The sequence below is a fragment of the Cricetulus griseus genome, chromosome 3 (genome assembly GCF_003668045.3).
Source record: "Cricetulus griseus strain 17A/GY chromosome 3, alternate assembly CriGri-PICRH-1.0, whole genome shotgun sequence".
Taxonomy (NCBI): domain Eukaryota; kingdom Metazoa; phylum Chordata; class Mammalia; order Rodentia; family Cricetidae; genus Cricetulus; species Cricetulus griseus.
Genome location: NC_048596.1, coordinates 105,262,407 through 105,286,273, shown reverse-complemented (window position 1 = coordinate 105,286,273; position 23,867 = coordinate 105,262,407).

Here is a 23,867-nt window from a genome sequence, read left to right as displayed (position 1 = left end):
TTACCTGGTACATTTATGAAATGTAATTCTGTGGCTGTGGTTTAGTGGATTATGTGCTTGCTGCATAATCATGAGAACATGTACTGATCTTCAAAACTTCTGTGAAAATGCTAGGTATGGCAGTGATTGCTTGTAGCTGCAATGCACAAAGGCAGATGCATGTGTATCCCTGGGGCTTGCTGGTTAGTCATCTTAACTCACTCTGCAAATTCCAGTTAAGTTAAAGACACTGTCCTCAAACCGAGATGGATAGATTTTGAGAACACACTTGAGGTTAACATCTGGCCTCCACATGATCATACATATCCATAAACATTCACTCTCCCAACACAAGACATGAAATCCTGCCAGAATGCTAACTAAACTGACAGAAAATATTTACACTAATAATGGCAAGTAAATAGAATGAAGCCAGATGCTGTGAGATTTGATTTTAAATCTCTGCTCCATTACTTAGCATCTGTACCCTTTTGGGCATTACTTAATTTATCTTTCCCCAATGAACTTCATTTTTATACATGTCATTGAGAGTGTCTTGGAAGAATAGAATTCATATAGCACCTTACCTACATTGTATGCATTGCTTGAAATAGTAGCTGGCATGTAATAACACTTTTAGTATTTTTGGTATTTTGCATTATTGTCATTATGATTGCATTTTTCTTAAGTTGAATTACCATGCTAATAACAAAGATGGGGAATTATATTTTTCTCCCTAACATATCAGGAAGAGAGACTCATGATTTTAATATGGAACAATTCAGAATATCATTGCCTTTCATTACAGGGGTGAGAATAGGGATTTAGGTGTGGGCTTAAAGTAGTGGGCACATACAATTGATCTGCCCTCTACTTAGGCTAAGTATCAGGAGAAAATTGTGTCAAATGCAGGAAGCTTCTCAAGTATCTCAAAATTTTGGACTACAAATTATGAAGCTCTTAACTTAGTTGATCATTCCATAAGTCTTGATGTTAGATTTAGGAGAAGTGACTCACTTGTCATAATGTTGCTGAGTTGGCCTTTCAAAGAGTAAGGATACCAAACAAGAGGAAGACAAGTGCACCCCAAAATTGAAGCAATCTGGCTACTAATCTATTTACTCAAGGTTATAACTTCACTTGAAAGAGTAATCTTGAAAGCACAGAAGCCAGCCCTGATTTACTCCCTTAGTCTCATTTTCTCTAATTACGTATTAAAGTGAATTTATGTTCCTGTCTAAATTTAAATATTGGCTGAGAAATCTTACAATGAGCTGCTATTTCTCTCTTTCAGTGTAGTATCCTATCATCAGGATTTTGAATTTTTCCACCAAAAAAATTATATTCAATATGAAAATAAAGATAGCCTGTACATTATGACATTAATAACATGCTATGCTTCCACAAATAAAAAGATATTAAGTAGGGATGGATTCATATATCTTCTAGATACAAAATTTGCACCTCAACTTTAACTTTCAACATTGATATAAAGAAACAAATAAAAGGGTACAAAAGCTTGGATTTATAAGCTGTTGCACTTATTCCTTTACATCCAGCTATAGAGAAGACAGAAGATGAAATTTTAGCCCTATCTAGCTTAATGAAGATTGGATCCAGATGGTAAGATTGAGAAAAAATAAGACACATGAAAACAATTTTAAAAACATGATATATTATATGAATATAATTGTTTCTTTACATTTTATATAGATAATGAAAACAGTGAATTAGAAATATACTAATAATTATCACTTCTCTATCCCCAAAGACCTAAAATATGCATTCTTGCTAAAATAAGGACCTAAAAACACCATTCTGTTTCTATTTGTTCAGATATATTTCAAAAATGTTTTTGTCATTTACCATATTGCAATTGATTATTTCTTTTGTCTGAGATTAAAACCTTATTTAATTGAAATATGAGGCACTATAATTCTTATATCATATAAATAAACGTTTTAATGTAGCTTATGGTACTAAGTTTGGTATATTCATTTAAATACCCCAATAAATCAGGCCATCAGCATTATCAATTATATGTGAAGAGGGCTTGCTTATTTTAAAATAATGGAGCATGAGAGGATCAATGAAGTTTTCAAGGTCATTAAGTAAATTACAAGGTTATTATGAGATTATTGTGGGTGGGGTTACATGTTCTATAAATTTATCAGTCACCCTCGGTATTTGTATTTGATTTTGAACTATGGAATTTAGTTGAAAGAATATAATTGAGAGGGACAATGCAAATTGAGTTAAGGCTTGTACTTTAAAGATGAGAGATTGGCCACAAAATGATATGTGCTTAATATTTAATTATTTTACCTTTACTTTGGTATAACATACTTCTCAGAGCACAAAAAAGCACAAATGTAACACTATCACAATTCCCTGCAAATTCTTCTAAGTCATAGTTCATTATAATCACTCTTTGTAATTAGCCATGAAACATTCATGGTTGGAAGTGCACATTTCATGAAATTTTAATGTGAATATACACATATACTGGGTTTCAAAATCCCTTAAAGGATATTAGTTTAGTACCATTGAAGATAATTAAATATCTAAGGTTAAACCTCAGTGCTGACTAGATACTCCTGAATGTTAAGTTTGTGTTGATTTGAGTTCAATGTTTTGGAAACTCCAGATGAAAACAATGAGTCAATGATTACACAATAGTAGTATTGATAAAAGTAAAATTAACCATTAAATTATTTTTCTTGCTATCAATCATCTTTCTATCTTATCTCATCCATCTATTGTCTATTATTTATCTATATCTCTATCATGAACAGCTATTTTCTGTCATCTATTATCTATCAATTTTCTATTACTTATCTGTCCTCTATCTACCCTCTTTCTGCCTACCATCATTAATGTCCTTGCTTATTATTTTCTAAACTTTTTACTTGCCTTTTTATTCAAAATGTCCTTCATTCTTAACCCATTTAATGGGTCCCCAGTGAATATTTGTAGAGTGAATGGATGATCCAAAGTGTCAGAGAATCTATTCATAGAATTTCAAAGCTTAACTCAAATACACTTCTATCGTAGACTGTTCAAAATTCATTCTTCTATTCTTTGGGAGCTCTAAGGCACCTGCTTCATATTCCTTGCTTGTCATTCTTGTCATTTGTTTGCTGAATTATTATTTTAGATACAGTGTATCCTGAGGCTTATAGTCCAATGCAATGGGAAGGCAAGTAAATTAGTGGCTGTGATACAGTTCAGCCAGTATTACTATACGTGTGTCCAAATTTTGTGAGGAGGATTCAGTGGAATTCATAATTGGCTAATATTTACAGAAGATCCATAAAGTAGAGGTCATATGAGCTGCCCAATATTTTGAATGACACTTTGTATAAATGAAAATACATAGGAAAAGCATTCCATTTAGTGATTCATGTAAAAACGTCCCATGGAAAAGTCACTGTGAAGATGCCATAAATCCTCTGCATTTTCTTTCTTCTACACACTGTGGAGATAAGGATTTTTCATACTACCCCTCTATCACTGTCTCTCTCTTCTCCCTTCTTCCATCATTTTTAAATACTCTTTTATCATTGATTAATTTTGTTCTTTGATAATTTTATCTGTGTAAATACTAACATGCTTACTCTTTCTCTTGCTAAATTTTATCTTCCTATCACCATCTTCTCAGAGGCCAAATCCCCACATTTGTGCCTGTTTGTTTTGTTTTATGACACTTGATTTTAATGAGGGGCATCTGTGTGGTTATGGGTTTGAAAGTATCTATTGTAGCCTAGTGGATTCATTGTTCACCACATAGTCACTGTCTCTAGCAGAAGCCATCAGTTGTCTATAGTTTAGTAGGTAGCCTTAGATTCTTCTGAGTCCCACTCTAATCTTCAATTAGATCTATTTCTAAAATTTGGGCTTCATGTTGATGCTATTAAATCATATGGGGATGATTTTTGTACATGGTTAGAGAAAGGATTAATTTATAGTTCATATCGTTCATTCTTCTACATGTGGATATCCATATTTTCTACCACCAATTGTTGAGGAGGCTATCTTTTCTCCAGTATATCCTCTTGGTCTGTCTGTAGTTGCATAATGTTAAGAGGTTTAGTCCATCATCATCATCAATGTTAGGAAGCATGATGACATGCAGGCAAACAAAGTAGATGCAAAGAGTCACATCCTGATCCATAGGAAAAGATAGAGAGAAGCTGGACCTAGTATGGGCTTTTTGAAAATTCAGAGCTCACTCCCAATCATATACTTTCTCCATGGGCATGAGACTCCTAATCTTTCTAATGAATCAAAGAGTACCACACCCTTGTGGGCAAAGCATTCAAATATATGAGCGTATGGGGACCTTGCTATTTAAAACACCACAACTATTTTAGACAACTAGCTTCCATTGCTTGCATCTTTTTTTGATAATGGCTCTGTTGATAGGAATTCAACCTCTAGGCACTACCAGATGATATAAAGCAAGGCTCTCATCTCTCACATCATTGTTTCAGAAGTATGCTTAGCTCTTAAGACTACTGAATCCCACAGCTGTCTTCCCATCACAGGTAAAGTTTATGATATAGGCTCTAATCGGAAAGGTACAATTTACTTCTTGTAGAAATCAATTTTTTGAGTTTTACATCAGTGTTGTCACATGGCACACTTTAACAAACCCCATAAATGTGTGTGTGTGTGTGTGTGTGTGTGTGTGTGTGTGTGTGTGTGTGTATAAAAAAACTTAGGTGTTTTTTCTATTTATTTTTAATTTAATTTAGAAACAATCCTTTTTTACATATCAATCCCAGGTCCCTCTCCCTCTCAACCTTCCATTCCTCCCATGGACACCTCTCCCTATCCCACTCCCTCATCCATGCCTCAGGAAGGGTGAGGCCTTCCACTGGGGGGGGAATAATCAATGTCTGTCACAAAGCAAAGACATCCACTGAAGCCTCGTGCATTTGCAAAACAATATCACGATACCAATCAATTCAGTATCTTGGACATAGCTGAGATTCAGTAATTGCTTGTTTACACTCATTTCTCATTTAAATAAAACAAAACACTCTGGATAAAGATGTTAAAAATAACCAGTGAAATTAAATTGTAGAGACGCTATCCTTCCTGATCCTTCTGCTTTCTCCTTTTTCTTCTTTTTTTTTCATCCCACACATTCACTCTTATTCCACCCCTTTTTCTCTCTTCCTTATCCTCTTCATCTTGCTTTGCATTATCGCTATTTTAGTAGATGTATTCATATACACATATGTATACTTCTTTACTGTACTGTCCCAAACCTAAACATTAATATAATAGAAGATATGTTAGCCAAAACTATTATTATATGATTTTAGAATGAGAAATGCTTGAGTTATAGCAGCAAAAATGAATATACAAGGTATAGTGGCACCAAATATCAGAAATTATGTATTTAAGGGAAATGATAAAGGAGAAAACCAAAAGATTATGTTTTTGATGGATTGCTGGTGAACATGAATGATGCCTGACAGCTAGTTTAGATGGTAATACCTTCAGTCAGTGGCCACACTGAGTGAGGGCTTTTTCTAGTCTATATTTTTCACTTTTCTAAATAAAATACAGGTCTGTGGAATTAGATTACAAGCAGAAGATTCAAGAAAATCAATTTTTTCATTCAGATTGAACATGTAGACAATTTAATTTTGTTCTTGAATTTGAGTATAATAGCTCTAACAAGTCAATAGAAATCCTGAACATATTTTTGCCACACGATTTATTTTTTAACTTCAAAAATACCTAGAAAGAATATTGAGTTTTCTCCCAAAACAGTATAAAATAGTTGCTTACAGATTTTATAAGAATGTCACCAACAGGTACTTGTAGCCACAAATGGCCTTAGGGATGATTCCAGAAATTTCATAGAAGAGTATCTACATTGCCTGACTTATGATTGCATTAGTTCCACAATTTTAAATGTTCTTTGACACTAGATTTTTCCCAGACATTCTGATGAAGTTTAAAAAAATCAACTAACCTCTCATGAAATTTGGATTTTAATGTTTTTTTTTTATTTTAAGAAAAGCTATACTGATGTTGCCTAAAGTTGTAAAATGAGTAAACAAAATTCTTCTCTAAGATTACAGAATGTGGAGGCCACAGCCCTGAAGAAAGAGGATTCCTACTTTCCCAGAGGCTATTAAGAGAGAGAGGATATATAGACAGAGAGAATATATATATATGTATATATATTCTAATATATAATTTCTAACTTTGTATTATTTACCTCTATGAGTTGAAGAAACATTTTGCAATATCCACTCTATATGATGAGATATAGCTTGGAATGTAAAGTCTATAGCAGCTTAAAATCCTCCAAAATAGTTCAGCAAAGCCATTTTGCTAACAATGAGTTTTTCTCCTCTCTGTCTCTCTTTCTATCCATTTCCCTGTTGTTCTTACACACAAATACATAGACAGAATAGTAGAGAGATCAGATGACTAAAACTCTTCCAAGTATTCATCAGTTCCCATTCTCCTTTTGGGGGACTAAGACTCATCATGTCAATTGAAGGTCAAAACAAGGTCCCATGGACTAAAACTTGACAAGGGAAACATATGTTTGCACAAATACTGCTGATTTTGTATGATATACAGCTATGAATAAAGAAATTGGAAGGTGTTAAATTCCTCCTTCACACATTCATTGTTTTAGCTTTGAATGTAAATGCTAATATGCCAACACTAACCTCATCGGGGAAATTGCCTCACTGTTGAGTACACAACATAATGTAAAAAACAACATCAAATATTTGGGACTTAAAATTAAGTCTAATCAGAAAGGAACATTCAGAATTGAACATAAGAAATTTGTGTGTGTGTGTGTGTGTGTGTGTGTGTGTGTTTGTGTGTGTCTGTGTGTCTGTGTGTGTGTGTGTGTGTGTGTGTGTGTTTATGTGTCTATTTTGTGAACACATAGAAATCTTCTGTGGTAAAAGACATTCATCAGTATCTCTTCAAATCCAAATTGAAGAGATCTGGTTGCATTTAAGGTGTTCATCCTATGTGGTTCTGTTTTATAGAGAAGAAGTAGTTTGCAAAGTCAATCGATAGAAAGAAAACAAAGCTAGTGAGCCAAGGTGTCTATAGGAAGCAAGAAATTCACGGGGGACAAGAAGCTTAAGAAGCTGGGCTTTACCAATCTTTCCATCCTAGGAAGCATCATCCTTTTAGTGCATTCCACCTAAGGCCACTTTTCCTATGATCTTGACATTTCAAAAGAAATCCTAGTACTGACCAAGCAATTACATATATTGGTTCTTTCATTTCCTTACTTTCTTCCTGGAGCCACACAAGACAGCTCTTTGATAGCTAAGTGTGCACTGAAAGATATGTATATGCTCAAATCTGGCCATGCTATTATTCCTCAAACTACCTCCCTTTTAACTTTTCTCATCTAAAAATACTGTGTACTAAAAGCTAGAAAATGCTATCAAATAGACACAATGGTATCCAAGGAATCTGAACTCACAAAAGCAGGTGGGGATTGTCCAGCAAGGGCAGACTGAGAGGTAGGTAAAAGACACCAAGGATTGATTCTGAACTCTATTCTTTGTAAATCTTGCTACTCTCTTATGTTCCTCACTTATAAAAGAAGACAGACCTTTGTTTATATGATTTGAGCATGATAAGCATAAAAGTATTATTAGTGGCTTTATTTCAATTAAAATCTACATATCTGCCATTTTAGTCATCTGAATTGAGTAGGTACTACTAACATCTAAATTACTGGAGATGAAGTGTGCATTACTTTGTGAATGGTCCTGGAGAGCAGAACTGGGGGCAATCAAAGAACAGGGATCCCTTTTGATAGCTCACATATCCTCAGCATGTACTTCTTTGTGAAGTACACACATCAATATTCTATTTGATTTATTATCCAATTTCAGACAGGAAAAGAGACAGGATTACTCAAATGGCTGCTTCAACACCAGGGATTTAGAGAGATGAAGTTAAGGAAATCTGTTTTGTTTTCTAATAGACCATTAGTAAGGCTTTTTGTCTGTAAAATGGAAAAAAAATTAACAAAATATTTACCCAGACTGCCTACATTTTAAGGTGAAAGTAAACTTACATGAGCTTGAAATGTTTCTACCTTTACTGTTTATATTCAGTGATCAAAAATGCTTGTTAAGACTTCTAATATAGAATAAATTGAAGGAAAGACATTGTTCCTTCTTCACAGTTTATAGTTCCAAATAGCAAAATGTAGACAGCTTTTGGTAAAATAAAATGCATCCTTGCCCTTTCAACCAAATTTCTATTTCCATTTTACATGACAGTACATCTCAGCATTGTTATTTGTACTGGAATCTCTAATGCAAACTTCTAGCCACTTGTTATTATGCATGTTGCTTGTAAAACATTAATCTTGAGACCATTATGTGTTCACCTGGGCGTCACTGATGTACCTCCCAGGCTATAATTTAACCTTCCAATATAGGCAGTGCTTAAAGAACCTTCCTAGTCATAATTTATTACTTAAGGATTTTCAGCAAGATTAACTATGTCAAACCATACAGTCTAGAAAAAGGCATTTTTCCTAGATGAGACTCTATGGCTCTTTAGGAAATTCATTTTGCATACTAACCCTATACTCACTGAGCTACAGATCAATAACATAGCACAATGGAGAATGGGGATGGAAAGGAGACCTGGAATGAGAGTTTTTGTTCATTTATTTGTGAGCACTGCATTTTTACATTCCAATCTTACAAACTGAAACTTGTTGTTTGTGATGAAACACGGTGACTCCTGTGATGACCCTTTTATAGCACTGGCTTCCTTTTGAGAAATATTCTCTTGACCGAAGCACACAGCAGTTACTTTTCAAGCTGGCAGTTTCTCACTTCGTTTTTGCTGTTTTTTAAGACTTTTATTAAATTTCATTTATAGCATATATGTATGCATTCATGTAGACTCAAGGACAGAAGAAAACTTAGAAGTGAATTCTTTCCTTTTACCATGTGGGGCTGCTGGAAAGAACTCAAGTTGTCGGTGTTGGCTGTATGTACACCAATAAAAATTTCAGTGTCTAAAACTTTCAAGACTGTATCACTGGCAGAAGTCAGCTAAAGCCTCCTATTGGCCTTCATTTATTTTTTTTAATGAACTTTGAAATCAGGGAGAAAAGTTTCAAACACTCATGTGTAATGCTTTGGGAGAGCTATGCTTATCTAAGAGTGTGAAGGCTGTGAAAAGCTTTTTCATGCCAGAAACTTATGAAACAGATAATCTTTAATTGGAAAGAACAAATGGAAACCAGGTGATGCAATGTATGGTGGTAAAATAGCAACTTCATACACAGTAAGGTTCTTGAGCTAGGCCATTATAGACAGGGTTGGGCCAGAGTTTTCTTTTTTTTTTTTCCTCTCTTGAAACTGATAAATTAGATGATGAGGCACAGGGAATTGGATTAATGCCTAAGACCGTGCTGCCATTTTCTAGCTACCTCCTCTCAGGAGGATTTACTGGAGCTGGACATGTGGGATGGAGACTGGTTGTTTAAGTATAGTCTCCCTGGTGCACCTGTACCTGGGTGTCATTGAACACACTGGAGTAATTTTCTGAGTAGTTTTCATTAGTGATGAGTGGGTAAGGAAAAAAAAAAACATGAGCAAGATACAAAGATTGTCATTTATGTGTGAGATACTTGATAAATGTTTTCAGTCTCTGGATCCATAAAAGCACAGTAGAAGCTAGTTCTCTGTTACCTTTCAGCCACTAAATATTTTTCCTATAAGAATATATATGTGATGGGGGAGATCCTTCTGTGTATGTATTTGTCTTATTGGTTGATAAAGTACTGTTGGCCAATAGGGAAGAAAGTTAGGCAGGAATAAGGGTTGAGGAGTATTCTGGGAAATGTTGTAAAGAGAAGTCTTGTGACCCGGCAGGAAGTGACAAAGCAGGCAGACTCAGAATATAAGCAAGGAAAATCAGGAATTTGCTCTCTTTCTCCTCCTGTCTTCTCTGTGAGGTTACCATGGGATCACCAGAAAAATGGGATGCTAAGGCCGGCATCCTTGATAAGTCTTTATAAAATATATAGGTTAGTACATATGGTTGATAAGACTGAGCTAGCAAGTAAGAAATCCTAGTCTTTGGCCAGTAGCATTATACCTAATATAAGTCACTGTGTGTTATTTGGGGGCCCTAAAGGCATCTGGCAGAAAGATTTATCATTAGGAATGTGTTATTTTTAAAACTATTTTATGATAAATTTGATGACTATTTTTTAATAGCAGAAATACTTTGGAATGTGGGTTAATATGAGTAACTTTACCCTTAATAGTAGAGATTTCAGAGTTCAAAGTGTTCAACAAGAATGTATTACTGTTGGTTACCATAAGGCCATTTTATGTACCCATCTGATGGCAATGATGGTCATCTCAATGAATACATTTGCTATATTGATTCATAAGTTAGATTAAGATATATACAGAAGTAAAAGATTGTCTAAATAAACAACTTCTCATATGGTTTATGCATACTAGCACAAATTTAATTTAGACCTCTTTTGTAAGTTCATTTCTTTGGGCCAGTTTCAGCAATACATAGAGACTTTAGCAAGTGTGATTCACCAATAGCCATTGTAGGGGATGATAGAGTTTCTTAAATTCTCTGACCTACTTCCTATATTTGATTACACAGATGAAAAAAGATAATAATGATACTAAACATATATAATTCATGGCATGTATATACACAGAAGCCAACAAGTTGGGGCACACAAGCAAAGGAATTAGGACTTGTGTCCTATTTATTTAACTATTTATTTGTTTCCATGCATGGTTTACACACACACACACACACACACACACACACACACACACACACAGACACAGACACACACACTGCCTTCAGGACAATGAGAAATACTATTCAAAGGTATTTTTAAAACTTTATAGCCTGATGCCTCATGTTTCAATCTATTATTCTTTATTCTATCTAATTCCTGATAGTTAAGAATTGGATTCCATATGTTTGATATTTTGTTCCATTGATTTTACTCTTTTGATCCCCAGGCTATTTTATTTCATGTTTCATTATTTAAGTGTGCATTCCTGCCAAAGAATATTTGACTTGGATGACAGGCCTAAATCTTGGATGGAATTGTTATAATTATACAATTTATTACCAATTAAAGTATTATTCACTTGTACACATATAATTACTTTTGTGTACTCCACTAAAAGTAAGGAATCACTTGGCTATTTTTCTTCATCTACTATAAAGAGATATATCTGCCTATAGTCACCATTCTATCCTTCTTACTACTAGTTAGCTTTGACCAATTTAGTCACCTGCAAGGCTTTTGAAGGTAGGGAGGGGGCCATCTCTTACAGAAAGTCATGGATATTTTATCCAACTGTTTTCTAATTTAAGAAACCATTTGTTAGAATATGAATTCCCATGAAAAACATAAGTAAATAAATAAACAAAAATATTTGAGAAAGAAAGGGAGAGGAAGAGAGGGAGGTGAATAAAAAAAACCCAATCACACTGAGGTTTTCATTTTGTATTATAAAATCCCTATATTCTGCATTCTTATATTGAATAGAACAAGATTCTCATTAGAGATTGTATAAGAAAATAATCATATGATGTAATGAGTGCAGACTTTCTGCTTCTCAAAGGGAAACCCTCTAACTATCCACTAAATTTAGGATTTATATTTTCAACAGCCCATAACTTTGGCCAACTTATCTACCAGAAGACTCTTGGCTTTTTGAGCTCCATAGATCTTATAGACCCAACTTGGTCAACAATTAGCTAGATGATGACCCCATCTCAATTATGGTTTTCATTTGAAGTGGTAGAAAGCAGTCAACATTGAACACACCAAACAAACATATAGTCCATACAATCAAGTTAAATAGTAAGGATGTTTTCTTCTGAGCATTTACACAGTACTCATACTAATCTGTTTGTTTCAAGATCATAGGTGTGATTGTACTAAATAGTTGTCTTCTTTCCCTCCATAATTAGAAACAGAGAACCAGGTATCCTTTAGTTATCTCTCTTCTGATTACTTTCTAAACTTATCTAAACTTCCAAATTTCCCTTTAAACAGACATGATTATTTTTACAAAGAAAATATAAAAATAAAACACCAGTAGAAAAAAAGAAAAACGATTTTCTGTGTGATCAGTAATTTACTAGAAATGAAGTACCAATAGAATAATATCATAGCCTGTTTGGTTTTTTTGTTAATATATTTTAATTAGGATATAATTACATCTCTTTGATTCTTTTCCTTTCCTCTTCAAGGGCTCCTACATTCCCTTATTTCAACCTCTCTGTAGCCCTTGCTGTGCTCTCTCTGAAATTGTTGGTCTCCATTTATTTAATTAGTATTGGTAGATATATAGACAGATATATAGACAGACAGACAGACAGACAGATAGATAGATAGATAGATATAGCTGGTAGATGGATAGATAGACAGCAAGACAGACAATCAGAAAGAAAGAAAGAAAGAAAGAAAGAAAGAAAGAAGAAAGAAAGAAAGAAGGATGAGATAGGCTGATAAGTGCAACTTGCTGTGTACTTTTTGTTTGTTATTTTGCATATGGTTTCAGGGCTGACTACTTAGTAATGATTAAACCCTTAGGGCACTCTTCCCTGGGAGAGACTAATTCTCCTCTCTCAGTAGACATTAGTTGTCTTTAGTTCTTTGTCTTAAGAACCCAGGAGTTTTTCTTCTTTCCACGTTAGTATGTCTATTGATATTGTCATTGCCCAGGTCTTGTTTAGACAGACTTTTTCAGGAACCACAGTTAATTTGCTGTTTAATACTTATTCAAGTTTTTCTACAATTGAATTTGTGGATCTGCTTTCAAGGAAATTGAAAATTTTAGAATGTAAAATTTTCAAAAACGGCATTTATCTCCATCTTATTTTAAACGTCTGGAAAAGCCTAGGAACACGTTTTTGTGTTTAAAAAAATTCCCTCATGTAAATTTTTGTTTTTCCAAAACCCAAATCTGTCATAATTCCTTTATACTAATTAAATGAGATGAATCATATGGAAAGCATACCATAAAATACAATTTCCTGTTTATATATTGAAGGGTGGGTGGAAATACATCCTTTTCCACCTTAAAATTCATAGTTTGAGCATCACTTCCTTGCTATGTATTACCATACTTCTTACAGTGTTTGTATAAATATGGCTTTGTTAATTATATCTTACTTTCCATTTAGTCTAGAGATAATATCTCATTTGTTTTGTAACATTTCTGCTTGCTTGTTCTACTAGAGGACCTATTAGCATGCAAGAGGTTTTGAAGCTAATGCACAACATACAAGAGTTGAGGAAGTATGAACAATCCTGATTCTCATTCACTTCTCAGGCTATACATACACCTCTGTTGTTAGCTTTGTAGGCTTTCCTACAGGGGAAGCCCCACCTGTAGCAACAGCCTTGCAGATCAGTAACAGAAAGTTAAAATAATAATTCTTTGTGGGGGTCCACTTCCAGGATGACAGAGATCCTGGGGAATCCTACTACCATATGTCAGTGATTCTATTGTAAATTATTTTTAAATAAAACAAAATCAAATCCAAGAAAGTAAAGTTTAATTACATGACCATAAATGTCATGCAGCAAATAAATATTTATTCTAGAACAACTGCTTAAACAGCAAGAAAGGTGAATATATATCTCTATCTATCTGTTAGATAGATATCTATCTATCCATCCATCCATCCATCTATCTGTTTTAAGAACAAAAAACATGTGTTTTCCTTTCCCTTTCATTTTAAATAGACTGACAACACCAAGAAAATAGATGTCCTAGTCCATGCTAATTTACTAGTCAACTTGCTTTCTTTGAAAAGCCGTGGACATGCTTGTCTTCAGTTTCTGCTTATAAGGCAAAATTCTAGGTGCATATTGCAAGAGATTGATGTTCCTCTTTTCTTCCTAGAACCAAGTCATAAGATGAAGGCTTTCCCTTGGACATTGTAAGACTGAAAATGGGGAGACTGGATGCCCTTGCCTTAGCTTCCCGTGTCAAGAAAGAGTAGTGAGGATATATATACTTTTAAGTATTTTCTCCATATATAAAGCTTCCAGATCGTAATGTATGACTGCCATTCAGAGAGGCAAGTGTCTTCACGCTGGTGCCCTTCTCCTGTGTACAACAAATGTATTTTGGTGATTTTATGTAAGATGAAAAAGAGGACATAGAAAACTGAATTTTAAACCTCAACTCAGGTTAACTTGATGAGAACAGGATGTGGAGAAATTCAAGTGGTACCAAAATCAGTAGGCAGAATATTTATAGATTAATTTGGACTATGAGACAACTTGTTTATTTTTTTTCTAGACAAAAAGTAGAAAGACACAGCTGGGATGAATGATTTGGGGCAGAACAAATTTCAAAGCTACCTTGAAGAAAATGACACCATAGAGGATATAAATTTGTTTGGATAAACCTATAGATCAATTTATGTCCCAGAACATTGTTGAAAAAATTAGAACAATCATCTAGAGAGCAATAGAATTTGATAACTAGATATAGTAAGGAAAAGGGATAGTGAAAAAGAACTTTTCAAAATTTACTTCCCATTCATAGTGATTATGGCTGTATTCAAAGCTATGGACAAACGGAACAAAATCTAAGATTGTATAAAGCAGGGAAGTAGCACATACATCAGAAATAATATTAGCAATCACAGAAGAAATAAACAATGAAACAATAACAAGTGTCAGGGGAGAGCATTGCAGTCATAGATTGTAATAATATATAACCTAACAAGTTTTTTTTTTTCAGGAAAAATGACCAATAAGAGAGCCTGAACTACACACATGGAAAAGGTGTCAATAATAGAAACTCCTATAATGTGGCCTTAAGTTGTATTCAAAATAGCCATTAGTAATATGTTTAATAAAGAATCATGATTAGAAGAAAAAAACAAAACCAAACCAAAGAAAGTAACTAATCAAATAATGGATACTAATGACATTCTAAGAAAAGGAAACATATCTGGGTAAAAATAAGTGGAAAACTCAGCTGATTCAACAATAGTCTTAAATTCATGGGGGCTCTTGTGAATTAAAAGAGGAATTAGTGTTTATGTCATGTGAGAACAGTAATAGAAATAAAACTGAAAGAAAAGTGAATGAGTCCTAAGATGCAGAGTGATGTATGTCAGTTTCTGTAACCTGATCCTTCCAGAGAGAGAAAGACAGGGCAAGAAGAGAAAAGAAGACAAAGAAAAAATGAATGAAATATGTCCCAAAGTTATTTAAAAATCAGTAAGTACACATCTAAGGAGCTTACTGAATTCTAAACAGAACTATTTCAGAAGCCTGCAGATAAATATGTAAGACAAAATAATGCTAAGTGTGAAGATGAAGAGATCAGCTAAAAATAACCAAACATGAAACAGGGAATTGAAAACTGTGACTTAGGAGAGAAACTTCCTAGGATTAACAGTCAACTTCTCATTTGGAATACTAAATGACCCAAAATAGCATAGACATGTTCAAATTACTCAGGGACAAAACTAACTTCAACCGGAAACTTTAACATGGATTGAGATTGTTGGTTTCTTAGGTTTTTTTGAACAAAGTCATTTAGTCTAACCCACCTCAGATGAACAATGGCACCACACAGTTATGAAGAAAAACTGCTTCCTCCCCTTTCATTATTAAGCTTATTGTCATATTTGCTCTTTAACATTCAGATAAAATTGCTATCTACAATGATGTCTTGAAGGTGGATTAAAGGAAGTCCACCAACACCCAAGTAAAGAATTAACAGACATTTACTTGGGGAGCACTGACACAATGAAAGTAAATAACCACCTCAGTCTTCTGCCCCTGGAAGCACAGTGTCTGTCCTGAAAGATGCTGCAACCACAGCCCAAGAGAGCTCAAGAGAACCACTCCTCTTCCTTATAAGGGCTCAGATCTACACAATGAAGCCACACCCTAAGGCCATTACCTCAAGACTATTGGTGGAACAAGATGACACTACATTTCCCCTTTTTGTCCAAATAGGAAAGTTTTAAACCTGATACAAATGCTATAAATACAATATAACAAATATCAAATATAGTCCAGGAGAAAGAAAGGTAAAAATACACACAGATTTAGTCCTACAACCAGGAATAGCAACATTAAGCAAGACACACATACTAAATGTCCAGTCCTGGGTAATGGCATATAACAGAGATTACTCCAATAGTTGTCCTATTCTGAAAAGTCTAAGTCTTGTACTTAATTTGCTCTAGCTAAGAGAGGGCATTAGCTGTGACTATCTAGTCTTCAACTTCATCAAAGACCGGAGAAGGAAAATAACATTACTGGGGTAAGCAGGAAGTGCAAGTGGGTAACTTCCTAAAGGGGAAACAAATGACAGAAATGGTTGCTACCTGTAAAGTCATCCAAGTTCTCATAGTACATCAGGGCAAGCAACTTTGGCTAAGGCCTAGAGTATCTGACAGACGATAGCAGAAGCAGGAAAATTTGAAACACTGTTCTACCCTGACTTGTCAAGGTTTAACATTCTCTTTTTGCTTATCTCCTGCCTGTCCATTTAGGACAACATGTCCATTATCAGTGGTTGAGGCATGGGTAGTTCTTTGCCCAAAATTCCAGTTTTACCAGAAAGAAAATGGACTCCAAATGGAGTGTCACTGGTGCCCATTATACTCTCTGGAATATCTTGATGCTGCCAGGAGCAATTGTGTCTCATGTCAACAGAGTTCTAAATTATTAAAACATTTAAATGTCATATTCTGTAGGTCTTTGAAGTGTTTGAAGATCAAATATCTACACTAAATACATTTCAGAGCATATAGAGAACCTGACTAACATAACTAGGTATGAGAATCATGGCTGATTATACTGTAATTCTTAAAAACATATATTGCTTACCAACTTCCTATATATAAATTAAACAATCTTTATACAGATGTGCAGCATGAAGACATGACTTCAAAATGATAATTATATGCATATATATGTTACTACTTTGATCAGAGGTAGAACTATGTAGTGCAAAATGATTAAAAAATATCCTAAATTGCATCAATCTACAAAATATCTTAAGCATATGTAGAAACATACATACATACAATATAATAAAAATAACATTACATTAGTGTGCTACAAACATTGTAAACAGAAAGAGGAATCTACACAGTATGACAAATGTAATTTCAAGTTTGAAACAATATTCAAATTATCTAAGACAGGAATACAAAATTTCACATAAGTATCAATATACAAGAATCCATAACAATATAAATTTTCAATAGCTAATAGTTGCTAAAATAGTTCACAAGAAGTTATACTAATCTAACTATATCCTATCCCATACATTCCCCTTTATTCTTTCCGCAAAGAGATTCCTGAATCTGAACTTAACATTAAATCCCCAACCCTACACAACTTATAACCAACCCTAAGCAGGTGACAATTATCCATATCCTTGGGAAAAAACCAAAACACCAAAGCTAAATAAATGTAGATAAAGGGGGCATTATTTTCTTAGAATTACTTCCAGCTGTTATGGGGATTCTGTAAAAAACTAAAACAATGTTAAGTCTCAAAAGGACAAGCTGAAACATTTGTAGCTGGTCTCTGAGTAGCAGTTGAGGGTTACCTGAAGTTCTTATCTGAAACTTTGGTCAGAGTAGTGTAAGAAGGTAGACCGTCTCTACCTATCTAATCTGGAATTTTGTAGAACAGTTTTAGTTCAAAACTGATGCTTGGTGTGGTTTTTACCAGTTCAAAGACATCACTTTGAACCAAGTAGAATCAATATTATGGGGCCCTATATTCTTCCTGGAGACTTATTACTGGAGAATTAACAGATATTTGGGTAGCACTCACACAATGATGGAAAATACTGCCTTGGTCTTCTGTCCCTAGAGGCACTCTGACTGAAACCCAAGATATCTTGAGTGAGGCCTTCCTCTTCCTTATAAGGGGTCATGGCCACACACCAAAGCCACACACTATGGCCATTACCTCAAGTTGTTTGGCAGAACAAGATGCCACTACAATGTCTTAAATATGGTATTTTACCTTTATCTTTGAACATGTAATATGGTGGTTTTCATATACCCCTGTAGGTTGTGATAGATAATATTTCCAAGAGAAAACACATTTTGTTAAATGTATTTAAAGTCTATTTCTGGTTTTGTTGCTCATAAATAAGCCACTTGGATGCTATCACTTATATTGTTTTATCAAGAGAAGAATGAGAGAAACTGAAAATCAGTGATTTTTCTTAAAATAATAGTGAACTGAAGAAGGAAGGCACATGTCTTAGAATCGGGAAAGAGGAAGCACAGAGAATCACAGCCAAGAACTCATGTGAGACATCAGAAACACAATGGGTAGGACTTCCAAATGGTTATTTTCATCAATTTCTCTTGCATTTGTTCAACAATATAATATTGTGACATGGCATTGTGCTGTAAAATGATCACTCTCAGAATCATCAAGCAAGTGCCATAAATAAAATGCAAAATAATAGCATTTTAAGTAAACTTATGATTCTTCTTTAAGCCCTACACATAGCTACACTCAGATATAATCCAGTAGACAGCAGGTTAGATACTCCTGTCTGATTGTGGAGGAACTAGTCTAAAAGCAAGAAGATACAGTAGGGAAATTTATCACCAAGGACTCAGGGATCCCTTGAAAGGAAGCTAGGCAAATATTTTTCATCTTTCTTCCAGAGACAGGAGACAACTGTCCATTTTGATATCTAGCCAAAGCATTAACTATTAGAATAGCCTACTGATATTTGGAAAGACTGCATGTGGAACCTACCTTGCCTATGGTTATCTAAAACCAGCAAGTTCTTTCAGCAAATGAGGAGTGACGGATGGCAGGGGGTGGGGATGGATGGAAACTTATGAAGGATGTAATACAACATGGAAAGTCCAATGAAGTCCTGTAATTTTAATTTATCCTAGATGCTATTCATCCTCAATACATTACTACTATATTGACACCATCTTAGCTGACAAACTACCCAGCTGTAGAAGAAAGAAATGCAAAGCTGATTTCTATTTTTAAATAGAGTACTTCTAAAAATCTAATAACATTGAGAGTTGCAAAAATGACTCCCAGGGCAGAAAAGATATGTGACAGATAAGGTTTTAGTTGTGGGGGGGTAGGGTAGGATGGGTGGGAGAAGGGAACTGGGATTGTCATGTAAAACAATCCTGTTTCTAATTCAAATAAAAAAAGTTGGAAAAAAATGACACCCAGGAACTTAAAGCTTCTAGCATCTATATCTAGGTCAGCATTGGGCATAAGCTGATTTCCTGCCTGAAGCATAAACCCTGTTGTAAAGGTCAACTCACTTGGTTCTTAGTATTTCTTGTGTAGTTTCCAGTTTTAAACAAAAGTACAGGGGAATTTGAATGGAAAATGAAAGTATGGTCTAAGAACACAAAAAGAAATGAAACAGTATTAGTCTTACATGTGACAGAGATGTGTGAACTAACACAAAGGAAAGTTATAAATGACTATAATAACTATACTTAAAGATCTATTGGGAAAACTAGAATTACAACCGCAGATAGGAACTGCAAAGCATATATAAACTTAGAATACAAGAAATAATAGGGATCAGAAGTATTACAGCACAATTCAGGATACTGGATTCCATAATGGGTTTGTCTTCCTTCAGAACACAACAAAGAAAGTAATGAGTTAGTAAATAGGTCAGTGGTACATCCTAATTTAAAATGTAGAGCAAACAACATGAAGAAGCAGAAAAGGTTTTTGAGACATGCAGGAAACTTCCCAAGTTCCTATATATCTGTAACAGATATAGATAAAAAAATAAAAAAAAACAGAAGGGGAAAATAAGGAGTAACTTATTAAATAATATTGGCTCAGAGTTGTCTAAAATTAATGACAGACACCAAATCACAGAAGCTCAGTAAACTCCAAGCAGAATCAATTCTAAATCCTCTTTTCTAAGAAATAATATCATCAAAGTTCAGACAGTAAAATAAAAGACAAAATGTTTTTAGTAGATTAAAATATGAAATAAAGAAGCAACATGGTTTTCCATGAAGGAAAAAGACTGAGGCACAAAGGAGCCTTTTTTGTTAGAAGCCAGGCAAATCTGATGAGCTACTTTAGGTGGTGAAAGAAAGGATTTTAAAAAAGAGAAAATCCAGGGCCTCCAGAGATGGCTCAGCAGTTAATTGCTCTGAAAATGACAGGAGTTAGGTTTCTAGAATCTGTGTAATTCCAGCTAATGGTGATCTGGGATCCTTTAGTGACCTCTTTGGGCATTCACACACATGTACACCCATACACATACCAACACAAAAATAAAAATAAGATAAAACAAACCTTTAACAAAATCCCTGTTCAGGATTCTATACATTACTACTATACATTACTACTCTGTCTACACAGAGTAAATAACAGATAAACAAATATTTTGTAAATAAGCAAAATCCTGGGAAATTACTATGAGAAATTGGTTAGGGCCTATTGGCTAAGTACTTGTCATGGAGCTTTAGTACAGAAGTGAACATATGAAGCCTTGTAAGTACCAGTTTGGTGTAGCAACACATTTATAATTCCATACTTGGAAGGCAGAATTCAGGGAGCAGAAGACAGAAATAGCAAGCCAGAAAGCTGGAATAGCCATATCGATGAACCATAAATTTCATTGATATAACATGCCTAAGTAAAGGAAGAAGAGTGAACAAGGATGAGTCTCATCATCAATCTCCATATGTATATTTATAGACATGCAAGTGCACACCAGTACCTGTGTGTCTAGAACCATGGAAACATGCATATATATACTACATATACATGCATGCATGCATACCCTACACACACACACACACACACACACACACATACACATACACAGAAAGAGAGAGAAAAAAAGAGAGAGAGAGAGACAGAAAGAGACAGAGACAGAGAAACTTGCCACTGAGAAATGCTTTCTAAAATTTGTCCTTCATATGGAAGTCATATTCTATAATGTGTAAACAAAAATGCACATAAAAACAGTTCAGAAAAAAACAATGATGTAAAATTTTGAAATATTTTGCTGTGATTTTCATGGTCTTGATTTTATGGATGACTGGTCAGTGTAAAAGTAATTACAAATATAATAAGGGCTTTTAGCCCATGGAAAAGTAAATGTATGTAGCAATATTTTAGGAATGAGGATGAAAATTTGAAGTACTCTAAGGCAGTGGTTCTCAACCTTCATAATGCCACAACCCTTTAAAACATTTCCTCATGTTGTGGTGACCCTTAACCATAAAACCATTTCATTTCTACTTCATAACTACAATTACAATTTTATCACTGTCATAAATATATGATATGCAGCATATCTGGTATGCACCCATGAAAAATTATGCACTTCTTAAAAAAGCAAGTTGGCTATTTGGAGATGTGTATAGGGCCCATAAGTTTGAATGCATAAAGTTTATATATGCTGTTTGTTGTTTGTCTTGATCCTTATGTGCTGAGTATCCTTAATCCGCAAATTGAAAACTAGAATGTTTCCATATACAAGACTTTTTTATGTTGATGTGCTATCCACAGTGAATATGTCCATGTGTGGCCTCATGTTTAGTTAAAATGAATGCCTACAATGAACAGTTTGACCATTGTCCTTCAAGAGCCTCCCATAACACCAGCTCAATATATCATTCTGAAGTTTTCCCCTTGCAAACATACTCAAAATCAGTAACAAAATGGCATGTGCACAGACCAGCTGTACCAATGGTTATTCCTCATAACACTATATGTGAAGCTAAGACAAATGCCCATTATTTACTGAAGATTTGATTTGTTTGTGCTGGGGTGGTGTGTGTGTGTGTGTGCGTGTGTGTTTGTGTGTGTGTGTGTATTTGTGTATTTGAGTGTCTGTATGTGTGTGTGTACACACAGGCATGTTTACTCTGTGCTTTATAGTGTAAAAATATTATTACAAATATCAAAACAGGTCTATTGTGAGAAAATGCTAATTATAAAATCAGGAAGTGTTTATGTTGTTCTCAACACTGCAATAAGAGCTGTTGGAGAAACTGGACAAGGTGTGGGAGTGAAATGCCTTAGATTTGAATTTGGTGGAAGAATTAGTGCCTTGCATAAACCAAAAGAAACAACATATTTCCTTTAAATAAGAAATTAAAGGATTAAACACATGATTTCTGCTCTGAAAGGGATAAACAAAAGCTAATGAAAGCTAGTGAAACAAATATGTTATTCTAAAAATGAAAATCTTGATCATACTATGAAAAGTCAGGTAACTCAACCTCACAATGACGGAATTTGATAGTTTGCTGATCATGAAACAATCAGAGATCTATCATGAGGAATTTAGCATCGAAAAAAATTGTGAATAACACAAAAGGCTTTCTAGAGAAGTTTAAGAAAGGACATGGCATTCCGTTTTCAAAGATGGGTGGTAATAAAGCATCTGCTGATCTCAAAAGATGCAGTGGAGAAACGTGTTGATGAGCTTGTCAAGGTCATCCCTGATTAGACGGTGACACCAGAGAAAGTCTGCACTGCTGAGGAAACATCACTGTTCTGAATTTCCTACCCCCAAAGACACTGACTGCAGCTCAAGATAACTAAGGGAATTATAGATACAGGTCATATAACAATGGTGCTGGCATGTGCTAACAGACATGCACATGACTGTGATCCTACAGAGAGACACAAAATTTACAGACTTGCTGTTTTAAAGGCATGGGTTTCTTACTCTTTCCTTATTGTGCTATCAAGAAGGTACAGATCACCAGAGGTGTCTGACTGGCTTCACTGTTTGCAGCAATGTCCTTTCCTCACTGCAAGGCAAGGAGCTTGATGAGAACTCCTTAATGATGCATAGGCTCATCCTCCAACGGAAATTGTCATTTAAAGAGACGGTTGAAGGAGGGTAAAGGGATAGTTTGGTTGATAGAATTGCTCACTTGCTGGCATGAGGATCTGAGTTCAATGTCAGCACCCACAGAAAAAGCTAAGCATGTTTGTTTGTGATCCCAGCACTGAACAGGGAGTGAAAGCATGTTTGGGGGAGGATGGATTGTTGATCAGCTAGTCTAGGCTAGTTGGTAATTCAAAGGACCCAGTGAGACACCCTATGTCAAAAATGAAGGTGGATGTCTCCAGAGGGTCAGTGCTTGAGATTGACTTTAATTTCTTATATGTGTGTGCACAGATATACACATGGCCTTTCACCCACAAAATGATGTTTATGCCATGCCTCCCTAACATGTGTTTTACATCAATGAAGAGCAAATAAAAAATTATTTCTTTTAATGGCATGCTGGCATCAACCAATAGAAACAGGAATACAAAAGGTTTTCAACACAAGTTTTATATGAATACCTTTAAAATTTTGATATTATTTTTTCATATATTACAATACAGTAATAAATACTTGATAGTAAAATGAAAGGTTTGCCTATAAAGAGTATATAAATTTAAGTCATTAATAGTGGAGATTCTGAACAACCAAAAACTGTCCACTTGAGTAACTAATTAATGAACCATTTGTGTTCTTTTGGTTCAATCGATGCATTCAACTTTGTTTCATGGACAAAACATGGACAACAACATTTTTCAATGTTGTTAAATATTTGTCCCTGTTAGGTGCTTGAGTAGTTTCAAACAGTTGCTGCCATGCCTGACAAACTGCTTTTACGTCCCAGGACCCACATGGTGAGAGGAGAGTAACTACTTTGGAGTGTCATCAGAGGTTCACTTACAAATCATGGCATATGCACATTCCCATTCCCTTCCTACACCATATACAAAATAAATGAATAGTACGTGAGTTTTAAGTATCCTTAATTGCCTTGTGACTAGATATGTAAGATGTGCCCCAAATATG